This window comes from Euprymna scolopes, chromosome 33 (assembly GCF_053919585.1).
Source record: "Euprymna scolopes isolate OS-2025 chromosome 33, ASM5391958v1, whole genome shotgun sequence".
NCBI classification, from domain to species: Eukaryota; Metazoa; Mollusca; class Cephalopoda; order Sepiida; family Sepiolidae; genus Euprymna; species Euprymna scolopes.
The window spans coordinates 84,632,983-84,648,128 of NC_136514.1; positions in this window are offsets into that span (position 1 = coordinate 84,632,983).

Below are 15,146 nucleotides of genomic sequence, written 5' to 3' on the forward strand. Positions count from 1 at the left end.
TTAGGAAAAGGAAAAATGTTTTACTTGTTTGAAATTTACCACAAATATATTTCAGAGGTATCCATCTTCAGTGTGTTGTTTTTTTCTTTTTTCCCTTTTCTTCTTCCTTGCCATGTTGTAAAGTTTGAGAAAGAAATCATTTCTAAACGAAGTTAAATATTAAGAAAAATGTTTTCTCTTCACATTGTGTATTTTCTAATAGTGTAACAATTGTTTCGACACAATTTAGACAATTATAAAATCATTGTTAAAAAATATTCCAGATTGACATTTCATCAGACATTGGAAAAGGATACAAAAGTCAATACGTATCTGAACATATTTTTATTGTGCTATAAACAGTAGTTGACACATCAGTTCTCGCTGGGTCACCGAAGACTGAACGGAGGCAAGCAGTGGAATCCATGTTTTTGTTTAAATCATATTCTGATGAACAAAACATTGCGAGCGTTCGTCAGGCTTTTGCAGTAGCTTAATGGATCCTCATGAGGATGAAACGCAGAAAAGTGTGAAGCTTAATTGCCATAAATATTTTTAAAACACATTCGGCAATATGAATATCTGTCAGTTTGACCTTTGGCCCTGAAATAAGAAGTACTATAAATATCTGAAAATGTATAAAAGTATAAAACCTATGGAACATATTTTGTTTTAATGTTTATATATATATATATATATATATATATATATATATATATATATATATATATATATATATATATATATATATATATAAAATTTATTTATACAAACATCAATGGCTACATATGTGCATACATGTTTCTGTAATCAGCCGCGTTGGGGGACTACGTCTTCAGGCCAAGAATTACCGTCGAAGACCCACAAATTTCGACGAGGTATTTTCGGCGGTAATTCTTGTCCTGAAGACGTAGTCCCCCAACGCGGGTGATTACAGAAACATGTATGCACATATGTAGCCATTAATGTTTGTATAAATAAATTTAATATACCTGCTCTGTTCACTCATTGAACAGTCTTTGGTAGACACATGTTGTTTCATTGGATGTACTTCTAGGAAACTAAACTCTACTGGCTATATGTATATATATATATATATATATATATATATATATATATATATATATATATATGTATGTATGTATGTATACTTTGTCAATCGCTTTATTTTATATACATAATTCTCCCTATCTTAAGTTGACCATATTGGGAAGTGATATACAAATTACCATTAGCTTACGAAGCAATGCTCTTTGAATAAACAAATTGAGCTTAAGTATTTTGACAATGTCAAAACATTGTTAATTTTCTGCCCGCATAGCAGCAGCCGAATAGCGCAACGGTTAGAAGCTACGACTGTCTTATGGACGGTCGGGTTCCGATCCTGGCTTGAGGTAGTTGCTTGTCTAACCGCAGTAATGAGCTTTGAAACAGCGAAACAGTATTGTATTTGGATAACTATATATATATATATATATATATATATATATATATATATATATATATATATATATATATATATATATATATATATATACACTAACTGGCAGCTCGGCGTTTCCAATACGTTTAGACATGATATTTTAATACATGCAGATTGCGTATGTATAGAATCACTCCCCTATTGATTATTATATATTACGAGGATTAAATTCCCGATAGACTGATTCGCAAAAGAAAAAAAAGAAGAAAATAAATCAAATCAAATAAAAATAAAAATAATAATGATAAGGTCGTTCATCAAATTCCGTCTGTGTTTGTTTACAATATCACGTCAGCTGATATTTGAGCTTTACGAGGGATGCCCTAGAAAAATCACTTTTTTTTTACATGGAGGTCACCACTTATCAAGGCCCGAAGGCCACTCAGGGATAAGGGTTATTGTGTGTTCAGTAATTAATGAGATAGTATTGTAGTAATCATTAGTATTGGGGGTTTTGATAAAGTGTCTTACTTAAGAGGGCGGTTTGTCAGGAGTTTGTTTATATTGGACTTGAAGACGTCCAAGTTGTAGTCAGGTGGGAAAGGCAAGCGGCAGAGAGTTCCACTGGCGTGCAGTTCTAAGAAAAAAGCTTTGCTCATGGAATCTACGTTTGGATTAAAGCACAGATAAAGAGTAGGGAAAATTATTGACAGTAGTTTCAGCCAGACGGGGTGTTCCTCGTGAAAGATTGGCGAGGGGGGACGAGGGATTGGAGCTCAGACGAGCACCTGCCATGGAAATAACGATAAAACAAATACAGGCTTGCAACATCTCTTCTGTGGGAGAGAGGTTGCAGGGAAGATAAAAGGACATCACCCACTAAACCACGAAGTCTATTTTGTACTCTGTCAAGGCAGGATAGGCTGTTCTTAGCAGCTCCTGCCCAGATGTGGCACCAGTACTCTATCCTTGGGCGTACTTGGCTTTTATACAGATAGAGAATTGCATCAGTAGTGAGATATCTTCTGGAGCGGTAGAAGGATCCCACCATTTTCCCAGCGTCCCTGGCAACAGATTTGATGTACGTATTCCGTTTCAGATCAGGAGTAAAGGTCAAACCCAGAAGCTTGTCAAAACATGGATCCTCTCCAAGATGAGAGCCATCCATTTCAATTGATGCCAGATGGGGATCAGAGCGTTTAAGATAAAGATAGAAGCTTGGTTTTGGATGCATTAAAATGACCAGCCACCTCTTTCCCCATTGTACCACGTGCTCAAAATCCGAGGAGAGAGAATTAGAGAGAACTTTGTCATTTACGGCCTTTGATGTGTTGCCATAGTTTTCAAATATGCAAGCGAAGAAATGATTTGCGGCGATTTTAAATGGTACCTCTTCCTATATTGTAAATTGAATTTATTGATAAAAATAAATATTAAAATAAAATGGTGAGGTACACCATGGGCTTGAACAGAGAAACGGTCTACCACTGTCATATCTCTAGATTATAGTAAATGTATTTTTTTAACAAGAAATGTTTTTCTGAAATTTTAATTTTTCTCCCTTCGCCGGAGTAAGGTAAAACATCCCCTGTAAAAATTATTCCCTGTTTAGGATCGGATTTTATAGATTTTTAATACTCAACGGATGAATTTCTGTATAAAACATATCTAAGAACACTGCCAGACATATAAATTACCTGTGTGTTAAATTTGCAAAAGATAGGATCAGCCATTTCGAGACCGAGGAGAAAGGAACTCATACACACGCACGCGCATAAAGTGACTCATATATATAACTATCATCCCTTCTATCATCCCCCTCCCATACCTATACCCCTCCAATTGGCCCCTCCCCTCTGGGGAACAAGATCTTCCCCACACTAGGAACCGATCCTGGGTCTGGCCATACCCACATGGGGAGACAAATAAATAGAAACATTAAAAAATCCCCTATACATATTTTTAAATGCACCCCTCTATCTAAACAAACATAATATAAAGAATACCCGAAAAGACTAAAACGAAAAATCACAATACTAAAATCTAAGAATCCAAAAAATAAATATCAAAATAGAATGAAAGCACCCCTACCCTTATTTCAGAAGAGCTGGTCCCCCCCTCCTCACACATACACATTAGTGACGACCTTGGATCGCAGTCACCTTCCTAGGGAAGCAAATAATCTCATAGTACTATAAAACAGTACACAAATTTTCAAACCAATAAAAGAAAACACACACACATCCTACCCTAAAGGAAAAGAAAAATACAAGCAGAAAGAGAGAGTGAGAGAGAGAGAGAAACACAACACAGGAGTGACCACAGCCGAGGTCAGCGGCCTCGACAAGCCCAATAAAAGAGTAATAAAAATTGAACATTTCAATGAATAGTATACACTTACACGCTTCCACCCCTTGGAAACACTTAAAATGAACTACGAAAATGCCATTTTTACGTCTCCAACACATTTTAAAATAATTTCTTACGAGGACGCTTCACAGAACGTCTGAAACGCATTAAAAACGATTTCAATGATTTAAAAACATTATTACAATGATCTAAACATAATTCTCAATGAAAAACCAAGACACGGAATAATAAAATAATGTTAAAAAATACACATTGTTGGTGACTATCCCCTTATATATATATATATATATATATATATATATATATATATATATATATATATATATATATACAGACAATTTAGATTAGGTAAGTCATTGGTACCATCGGTTTTAAACCTATATTCGTTTTAGGTCCACATATATTACTAGATCTCGTGCAAAGTTCGTTTTTGTAGAACTTAAATTTCAAATGATAAAATAAAAAAAAATTGTCCGTGTATGATTTTTTACGCCAAAGAAAAACAAAAAAGAAAAAGAAAAGGAAGAAGGAGAAAAGAAAAGAGACTGTTTCTGTTATTTATAATTCTAATATCTGTAAACTATTTATCGCGTCACCTATGAAAAAGTATGGTTTATTAAATTCGTTAATTTTACATTTTTCCGGTCTTAAACGGAATTGTTTTTATCCTAAGTCAATTTCTAAAGTAGTCTAAGGGAGATAACTTTGTAAAGGGCTGAAGTTTAATTCGATAATAATTATTTTTAGTATTTTTTTAACTTAAAATTTTTCTTCTATATATGCTACAGAACACATTTTTATATTTTTCCTTCAATCGCCTTATTTAATATGGATTAAGGGTAAATTTCATTTAAATAGTTTGAAAAAATATATCTTATATAAATCTTAATTATACTCCTCCAAATTTTATTCTTAGAAACGAATCCATTATTGCCAAGATTAAAATTAAAATTAATTCTAAATCTTAAAATAAAAAATTAATTAAATAATTAAATTAAAAATTCGAAATCAATTTCAAAATCAAAATCAATTTTAAAATAAAAATGTAAATTTATATTAAAAAAAATTAATGTAGTATTTGCTTTTATCGGAAATATGTATCCAGAAATCTTGGGAATATGGTTATCTATCTATCTATCTATCTATCTATCTATCTATCCCTATATATATATATATATATATATATATATATATATATATATATATATATATATATATAGTAATTTATCAGATATATATGGCGATTAAGCTACACTGAATATTCCGCGTTTCATCTACTCTAGGATTCTTCAGGTTATACATAAGCCTGAAGAATCCTAGAGTAGATGAAACGCTGAATATTCAGTGTAGCTTAATAGCCATATACATTTTATAACTTACTAACTAGCTCTACCTACGTATTGAGCACTTTTGAAGTAAATATTTAAAGTTTACGTATAAATCTATACTTTCGTATATTAATTTTATGTGAGTTAATTAAATATATATATATATATATATTAATAGAAACCTTTGCTAGTTAAGGCATTTATGACTACAATAAATTGCGCTTTCATTTAATGACTTAACTAGCAAATTCTAGAATCGCTACAAATATAATTTGCTGATTTCTTTATGTTCTCTGATGAGAAGAATAACAAGAATAGCATTCTTTGAAACTCAACGGAATGAGGATTTTGTAAATTGTTTTTTGGAGTATTCACTCAAACAATAAATTTTGATTGTAAAGTTCAACTAACAGTTTTAACTTTCCTTCTCTTATATATATATATATATATATATATATATATATATATATATATATATATATAACTACTTCATTTACTCACATAAAATTAATATACGAAAGTATAAATTTATGCGTAAACTTTAAGTATTTACTTCAAAAGTGCTCAATACGTAGGTAGAGCTAGTTAGTAAGTCATAAAATATATATGGCGATTAAGCTACACTGAATATTCCGCGTTTCATCCACTCTAGGACTCTTCAGGCTTATGCACCTGAAGAGTCCTAGAGTGGATGAAACGCGGAATATTCAGTGTAGCTTAATTGCCATATATATTTTATAACTTACTATATATATATATATATATATATATGTATACACACACATGCATATATGCATATATATATATATATTTAGTAGAAATGGTAATTAATAAAAACCTGAAGAAAGTGCTACATGCTATTGTAGAGCAAATATGCGTTTTATTTTTTATCACCGTTTTTTTTTCTGTTACGTTTTTGTTTCAGCTACACGACCGTTTTTTGGCCGTTATGTAGCCTCCTCAGACTTTACAGAAAAGTTCGTTTATGGTGGAATGAAGGAATGAATGATGTCAAGGGAGGGTGTGAGAAAAGCGAAAAGAGAAAAGGGGGAAGGTAGGATGCGGGGTGCTTGGTCGGTCGGTAATGCTTTAGTTTTGGGGTTCAAGAACATTAGGTGGTTGTGAGGGGTCTGGGAAGTTCCTCTCTGGTGTGACTAAGGACATAGGGATATATGGAGGGGGAGGGAGATATGTAGGGGTAAGGAGAGGGAGTTACTTTAAATTTCGGTTCTAAGGTTTAGGTTGTTGGCGCCTCGTTAGTGAGATGATTTCTGGGTAAGTATCTCTTGACCTGTTGGGTGTTCGCATAGGCTCGGAGGCGGGGGGCTACGATTCAGTTGATCTATTTGATTTTAATTTTTAATTTTTTATATATTTTTTATTTATTTGTTGTTAAGTGTTTTGATAAGGTTAGCCTTGGGCCGTACGCGCGAGCACACACATGCGCGCATATCCACACACATACACATAAAGAAACGTGCACATGTACACATACATCTCCGCCTCAACATGCACACACATGCGCATATGCATACATGCGTATATATACACCCGTATTGCTCCCGTTGACCTCAATTGGCCTTAAAGTGTTAAGTGGAATACGTGTGTATAAGCATGGATGCGCACATACACACACACACATACACACATACACACACACATACATCCATACATCCATCCATGCGTATACATGAGACTAGCTGCGTATATCGACTCAGACATACATGCATTCCCGCGCATATATGCAAGCATACGCGCACATACAGATACTTATACTCGTGACCATATACATCAACCTACACACAGCTGCACGCTCATACATACATATGTGGACAGCAGGTAGCGGGCGCATATACTCTCACATACACATATATATATACATAGGTACGTACATGTATCGATACTCTCATGTACACACGGACACACACATGGACTCATACATGGATATATACACACATACACACCCAGATATACAGACAGTTATTGGTGTAGACATATTCGTCTACATAGATGTAACTCTTAATTCCTTCGTGAATATATAGACGTATACCTTCGTTGAACGTAGACATGAGTATACATAGATGTAAACATAAACTCATTTCTAGGTGCATAGACGCAATATTTTTATTAGTGGAGGTTTTTAATGATGTGATGTGGGAGCACCGACGCGCACGCACGCATATGCATACACACTTACAGATACACATCTCCACACGCATGCATGCACACACCCATACATGCATACACGCATACACATATGCACACATACATGCACCCATACATACATTAATCCCTACTTCTACATATCTTGAAAACTCAGCTGTAAAACCAGATATAGTGATTTGGGACAGAGCAAACAAACAAGCGACCGTAATAGAGGTCAGTGTACCCAATGATACAGGGCTTAACAGAGTTGAGAGGGAAAAGATAACAAAGTATCAAGGACTTATGTATGATATGAAACGAAATTGGAAATTAAAAGACGTTTCAATTATACCAGTCATCATAGGAGCAACTGGGCTTATGAAAAAGAACTTTAAAAAGTACATAGCAAGCATACCCGGTGAACCTTGTGCAAGTGAAATACAAACGATTGCACTGAAAGGGACGGCTAGAATCCTGAAAAGATCTCTTGGTTGGACTCACTAAAATAGGGGTAAATGTCAGACATCTGGTTGGATGTCCCATCCCTAGAAGAAAAATTTAAGAAAAATGAAAAAAAAAAGACATTTGCAAAGATACACACCCACTCGCACATACGCACCGGTATCTACACACGCATATACGTACAGACATACAGCGTAACACGTCGTAAAATATAGACATAGGTTCCATACACATGTACCTACATACGCAATAATAAACTCACACGCATTTGGGATAGTGGTCCTAGATAGCCATACTTATAGATTTTGGGGAGGAGTTTGAGGAAGTTTTATGGGGATTAAGTACTGTAGTTATTGTTCTAAGTTGGGATATTTGGTTTTTTAGGGTATTATAGATCGGTTTAGGCGGAAGACTATATTGGTGTTATACTCCAAGGTATACATCTATGCACATAAGACACCGGTCAGTTATACATTTCAATACGTACTTACCTGTGCAGGTGTAAACCCACATAGTTATATGCAAACAAATTCCCGTGTTAAATCGTGGAGGGTGCATGTAACGTGTGCTGGGGTTGGGTGCGTGAGTTTGGCTAGGGGGGTGGAATTGACGCCGATTTTTGGGTGGTTATGTGTGATAAGGTTATGGGATGTTTAGGGTTGGTGGTGACTGAGGGTATGTGTTATTTTGTTGGATTTAGGGGATTCTTGTGGGAGGGGGTGAGGTGATGTAGGGTGTAGGGAGAATTGGTTAAGGGGGTTAAGTTGAGTGTATGTTATGGTAATTTGGTGTATATGATAGGTGTATTATATCTATCTATCTATATATATATGTCATGCATATATATATGTATGTATATATATGTATATATATATATATGTATGTATATATGTATGTATATATATGTATGTATATATATATGTCATATATATATATATGTCATATTTCTCAATGAATTCAAAATCAAAACAGTTGGAGATAAGCATATATATATATATATATATATATATATATATATATATATATATATATATATATATATATATATATATATATGTGCTTATCTCCAACTGTTTTGATTTTGAATTCAATGAGAAATATGACAAAAGATGGTGAAGAAAACACAAAACTAAATATTCTTACACGATAGTGACTATTTAAAACTATTTAAAACTATTTAAAACCATGCGTTACGTGGGAAAGAAGGGGAAAAATTATATAAATAGCGTTAAAGAAGGAGCTCTTCTTATTTGAAGTAGATATTTTAATCACAACCTCTCCTTTTTTCCTTTGCTTCTTTGTTCGATTGTTTTTTCTTTATTCACCCCTATTTGTTCAGGCCCAGACTATTGTTCTTGTGTGTGGGTGGGGGTGGGGTATTATTCAATAATGTCTTCCCTTTTTGAAGTTTTCTTCTTCCGGAAATCATCGTCAGTTATTTGGGATATATGTATTTAACGTTTGAAAATTGTTGCATGTGAGAGAGTTCATTAGTGAGATTTCGTAACATCCTAAAAACTTTTTTTTTTTTTTTTTTTATTACATTTTCACCCCAAACAAGGCACATTGCCACTTTGGTGTAGGGGGCTACTATCAGGGGAAACATCTACTGGGGTACTATGTAGGGATTAGGGCAGCGAGATGTTGGTTCACGTTGCACTTGAACTTATGCATGTCAGTACAGTTGGGGAAGCAGTGACCCGGAATGGAATTCCAAAGTCTAGCAGTTCTGGGGAAGAAACTACTGGAGTAGAAGGATCTTTTACATCTAGGGATCTCTACAGTCTGGGGGTGGGATTTTGCAGCTTGTCGGGTCTGTCGAGGGTGTTCACGTCGTGGGGGCACAAGTGCTTGCAGTTCTTCAGAGCATTCACCATTATAATACTTGTAGAACAGGCAGAGGGATGCAACGTTTCGACGATGGGACAGAGGCTGAAGTTTTGATGCCAGTTTAGGGCCTATCAGATTTGCGACTCTCTTTTGAACCCTGTCAAGGAGCGAGAGACTAGTAGCCGATGCACCGGCCCAAATATGACAGCAATACTCCATACATGGGCGAATAGTGGCCTTATAGAGGTACAGGATACTTTCGGGTGTTAGAAGTTTTCTAGCACGGTAGAGAGAGCCCACCTTCCTCGCAGCAGTCCTGGCAATGCCCTCGATGTAATTGTTCCAACTCATGTTTCCAGTGAACGTTAAGCCAAGGAGCTTGAGAGACGTACTCTCAGATAAAGAGTCGTTGGCCATTGCTATAGGTGGTAGAGAAGGTTTCTTGTAATTATTGAATGAAACCAGTTTTGTCTTGGTGGCATTGAACGTTACCATCCATTTTTGTCCCCATTCCACTACTGATTGGAGGTCATCCTCTAGTGTTTCTGCCAAAACTCCTAAATTACTTCATGGGCTCTTAAAGGAGCAGCCTGTCCAAAAAGCCACTGAAGGGGTTGAATGAAGGGGTTTAATTTTGAGGATATCTTTTGTAATTGTTTTGCAAGTTTCTGAACGTATATACCGTTTTTTGTAAGTTTCTGAACGTATATACCGTTCATTGGACAAAACATGGGAGGGTAGAGCGGTAGCCCTTGATATATCTAAGGCTTTTGACAGGGTATGGCACGATGGTCTTCTAAGGAAAATTAGATCATATGGAATCACTGGAAGAATTCATAATGTAATTAAATCCTTCTTAAGAGAAAAATCAAAGTTGTCCTCGACGGTCGTACATCTCAACAATATGACATAAATGCGGGAGTACCTCAAGGGTCTATCCTTGGACCTCTATTATTCCTGATATTCATAAATGACCTCCCTGATAAAATTGTTTCGGAGATGGGTATATTTGCCGATGACACCACTCTCTATAACAGATATGAGGAGAAAACAAATGAACACATATCCAAGGAAATGGCAGAATCACTAAAGGATGATCTCCAATCTGGAGTGGAATGGGGACAAAAATGGATGGTCACATTCAATGCTGCTAAAACTAAGCTTGTTTCCTTCAATAACTACAAGAAACCTTCTCTACCACCAATAGCAATGGCCACGGACATTTGCCTGAAAGTACTTCTTTTAAACTCCTCGGCCTAACGTTTACAGGGAATATTAACTGGAATAGATACATTGAGAGCATTGCCAAGGCTGCTGCTAGGAGGGTTGGCTCCCTCTACCGTGCTAGAAAACTACTCACTCCTGACAGTATCCTGTACCTCTATAAGGCCACCATTCGCCAATGTATGGAGTACTGTTGTCACATCTGGGCTGGTGCATCTGCTGCTTGTCTCTCGCTCCTGGACAGGATTCAAAAGCGAGTCGCCAACCTGATAGGTCCTGAACTGTCACCTAGGCTTCAGCCTCTGTTCCATCAACGAGATGTTGCATCCCTCTGCCTGTTCTACAAATACTTTAATGGTGAATGTTCTGACGAACTGCAAACACTTGTACCTCCTCGACGTAACTACCCCCGACAAACCCGACAAGCTACTAAGTCTCATCCCTTTACAGTAGAGATCCCTAGGTGCAAGAAAGCCTTTTACTCCAATAGTTTCTTCCCCAGAACTGCAGGTCTTTCGCACTCCCTTCCGGGATTCTGCTTTCCCAACTGTACTGATATGCAGAAGTTCAAGAGTAATGTGAACAAACATCTTTCTACTTATCTCTCTTCATAATGCCCCTGCTAATTAAGTCCCTGATAGTAACCCCCTGCTTCAAAGTGGCACTGTGCCTTGTTTGGGGTGAAAATTGAATAAAAAAAAAAATAATTTTTTTTAACACAATCTGATTAAGACACGGAGAAACTTTTGAAAAAAAAAGCAAAATCTTTATTTATAAAAAGATATCTTTACAATGTTGTCCATTTTCAGCTTTGCATATTTCTGTACTTTCCAAAACATTGTCCATGACAGATTGCAAAATCTGTGTACTGCGATTTAACTCCCTTATTTCGTTCTTGATGTTTTCCTTAAATTCTTGCAGGGTTTGGGGTTTGTTAACATACTCTTACTTTACGATATCCTCACAAGAAAAAGTTGAGGAAGCTGGTGGCCATTTGACATTGTCAGAGCGAGCGATAATGTCGCCATTAGCTCCATGGTGGTAAAACAATTTTACAACTTGCGTACATTGTTCAATGTTATTCATAATTAAGTATCAATATATTGTCTGTAAAATATCTGAAAAGAAGAAAGAGATACTCATTTATAGAAAAATAACAAAGATTTTTAAACCTTCAGTTACTTTTTGACACCTGCACAAAAAGAGAGAAAGATGGTCTTTGTTGAAGGACACAACATGCTAACCACTGAAACTTTGGCATCGGCCCATTGAGTACATGACATGCTAGTTTAAATCTACAAAACATAATTATTCCCAGGGTTGCAACAGGTTAAGCTAAAAAAAAAAAACGAGAGGGAAGAACATTTCCACTTATGACGTAATGTTTTTTCCATCTAAGAGAAAATTACTATTTTAAAATCAGTTGTCTGTGGAAGCGAGTATGGTACACATTGTCAATAATGATGAAAGAAAAATTTTAAATGTTGCTAAGAGCGAAATAACCGACCTAACATCTGTTCGCAATTTAATTTAAATTTTGTTGTTGTTTATTGTTTTGTTTTCGAGGGAGATATAGTTTTTAAAAAGCTCTCCCACTCCCTAAATTATATTTTAAAAATATTAAATGTTATCTTCTTTTTTTTTGGGGGGGGGGTTCTTTAAGAACTATATCTACCTGAGTATTTTCTTTTATTTTCTATTTCTATGTTGTAATGTAGAAAGAAATCAATAAGGGTTTTATCACTCAATGCGGGGATATACATGCGACTGGGAACCGCTTGTGAATTTCATACTCCCATGAAACTTCCTCCTTCGGGGGACGCCGGTTGAACCCTGGATAGAGTTGGTGCACACACACACACACACACACACACACACACACACACACACACACACATATATATATAACTACTTCATTTACTCACATAAAATTAATATTCGAAATTTATGCGTAAACTTTAAGTATTTACTTCAAAAGTGCTCAATACGTAGGTAGAGCTAGTTAGTTAGGTATAAAATGTATATGGCGATTAAGCTACACGGGCTGAAATGTTAGTCTATATTTCAAATTTTGTGGTGTTGGCCATCTTATAATTTATTCCTTTATTTCAGTTGACACTTACAATTTTAGACAGTATCTGTTTCGTAGCACAAAATCTTTCACTTAACTATTATATTAATCAGTGAATATATATTTGACTTTAACTCACCAGAAGAAATAAATAATTCAAAATGGCGTAATGTACGCAAACTCTATTTTCGGATTTTTAATAATGTCAAAACACACTTTATTTCCTTTTTATGGATTGATTGTTGCTATTTCTTCTGATGAGTTAAGGGCATAATAGATTCAATGATTGATATAATAATTAAGTGATTGATTTTGTATTACTAAACAGGTACTGTGTCAACTGAAGGAGAATAAAACTAATAGAAAGTATTTATTTTCCATTCTATGGAGGCCTCCTTATTTAAGTTAAAACATACTTATCAAAGTATTATTATGTACATCTATATCAAAAACCCTTGTAAACGTTTTTTTTTTAATTTTTAAATTTTTTATTTCCATACTTTGTGGACCAGGCGCGAACGCTGCCCCCACAATTTTAATGAACCACCGTTCTGCCAGATCAAACATACCCATTCCTGTGTCTCGATACATCATCTATCATTATATGTGATCAGTTTTCTATAATAGTCAACCATATAGGAGCCTATTCGTGACCAGACACACACACACACACACACACAGACGTTCAGCTATATATTATAGATAGATATATATGTACACACACACACACACACACACACACACACACACACATATATATATATATATATATATATATATATATATATATATATATATATTCGTCGAGTGTGTGAAAACGAAGGAGCGTTCAACTTTGCAGCCTTTTATTCTCCCAACAGTTGCTAGAATCACAAGAAAAAAGTTAAATAAGTCATTAGAAAATGAAAAATATAATTTAAAATGTAAAAAGACGTAAAGAATTGTTTAAAATTATTAAAAACGTAAAGAATTGTTTAAAGGTAAAAAATCATGAAAAATGTTGAAATTTATTAAAAATGTAAAAGCTTATAAACATTTGTAAAATCTATTGAAAAAAATCATAAAAAACGAAAAAAAAACATTAAAAATTGAAAAATAATTAAAAATTAAAAAAAAACATTAAAATATAAAACATCATTAAAATGTAAAAAATTAATAAGCATATAGAAATTATTTAAATTGTAAAACTTTATTCAGAAGCTGAAAGTCATTTATAATATATAAAATTAATATAAATCTAAATAGTTTTAAATATGTAAAAACATCATTAAAGATAAAAAAAATTATTAAAAATATAAAAATCATAAAATATGTAAAAAACACACACTAAAAATGTAAAAAGTATTAAAAATGTAAAAAGTCATTAAAATTGTAACATATTTATTGAAAATGTAAAATCATTAAAAATTTAGAAAATTTTATAATTTTTTTTAAAAACGTAAAAAATTAAATATGTAAGAAATTATGAAAAAAAATAATGCATCTTTTTTTAATGTAAAAATTATAATAATTGTCAAAAATCATTAAAATTGTAAAATAAAATCTTTCAGAAAATTAAAAAGTTATTTAAAATTAAAAATAAATTAGAATATTTTAAGATCATGAGAAGAATTTATAAAATCATTAGAAAATATTAAAAATCATTAAAAAAAACAGACTCAATCATTTTTTTTAATTTTATACATTCGGGGCAATGCTGATTTACCCCCCCCTAAAAAAACGCTGATGTGCAGTTTTTAAGCCTATGCTTATAACAGCAGGGAATGTTTTTCTTCCTGGATTTTCCTTAGAAATTCTTATGTTTATTCTTTTTATATTTTTTACACTTATTTTATCTTTTTTAGGAGCAATTATTAATCCCAACACGAGTTTTAGTAAAATCTCTGTGACTATATAAAAGTAACTTTGTCTTTGTGTATGTAAGGTCGTTCCCTATTACTCGGACACGGCTAGGATGGCTTTTATAATTACACACTGTTACTTAGTGTGTCTGGGAGTGTTCTTAAATAGGTTTTGGGTTTGTATTACTGTACACATATATTTTTTGTGTTTTTATTCAATGTAACATATTTATTCAACTCGAAAAACATACAGTGTTTACCGATGTATTGGAACATTCAAGATGGCGTCTTATTCTCTCTTTAACACAGTAAGTGTGGGAAAAGGTGTTATAAATAAAACACCGGATAAAATACTGTTAAAAACTCGCTCAATATATGTTACCGTGACATAGGTTGACATATATTCGGCGTGTTTTTAATAGTATTTTGAATAGTTTTTTATTTATAACACCTTTTTCCATACTTACGGTGTT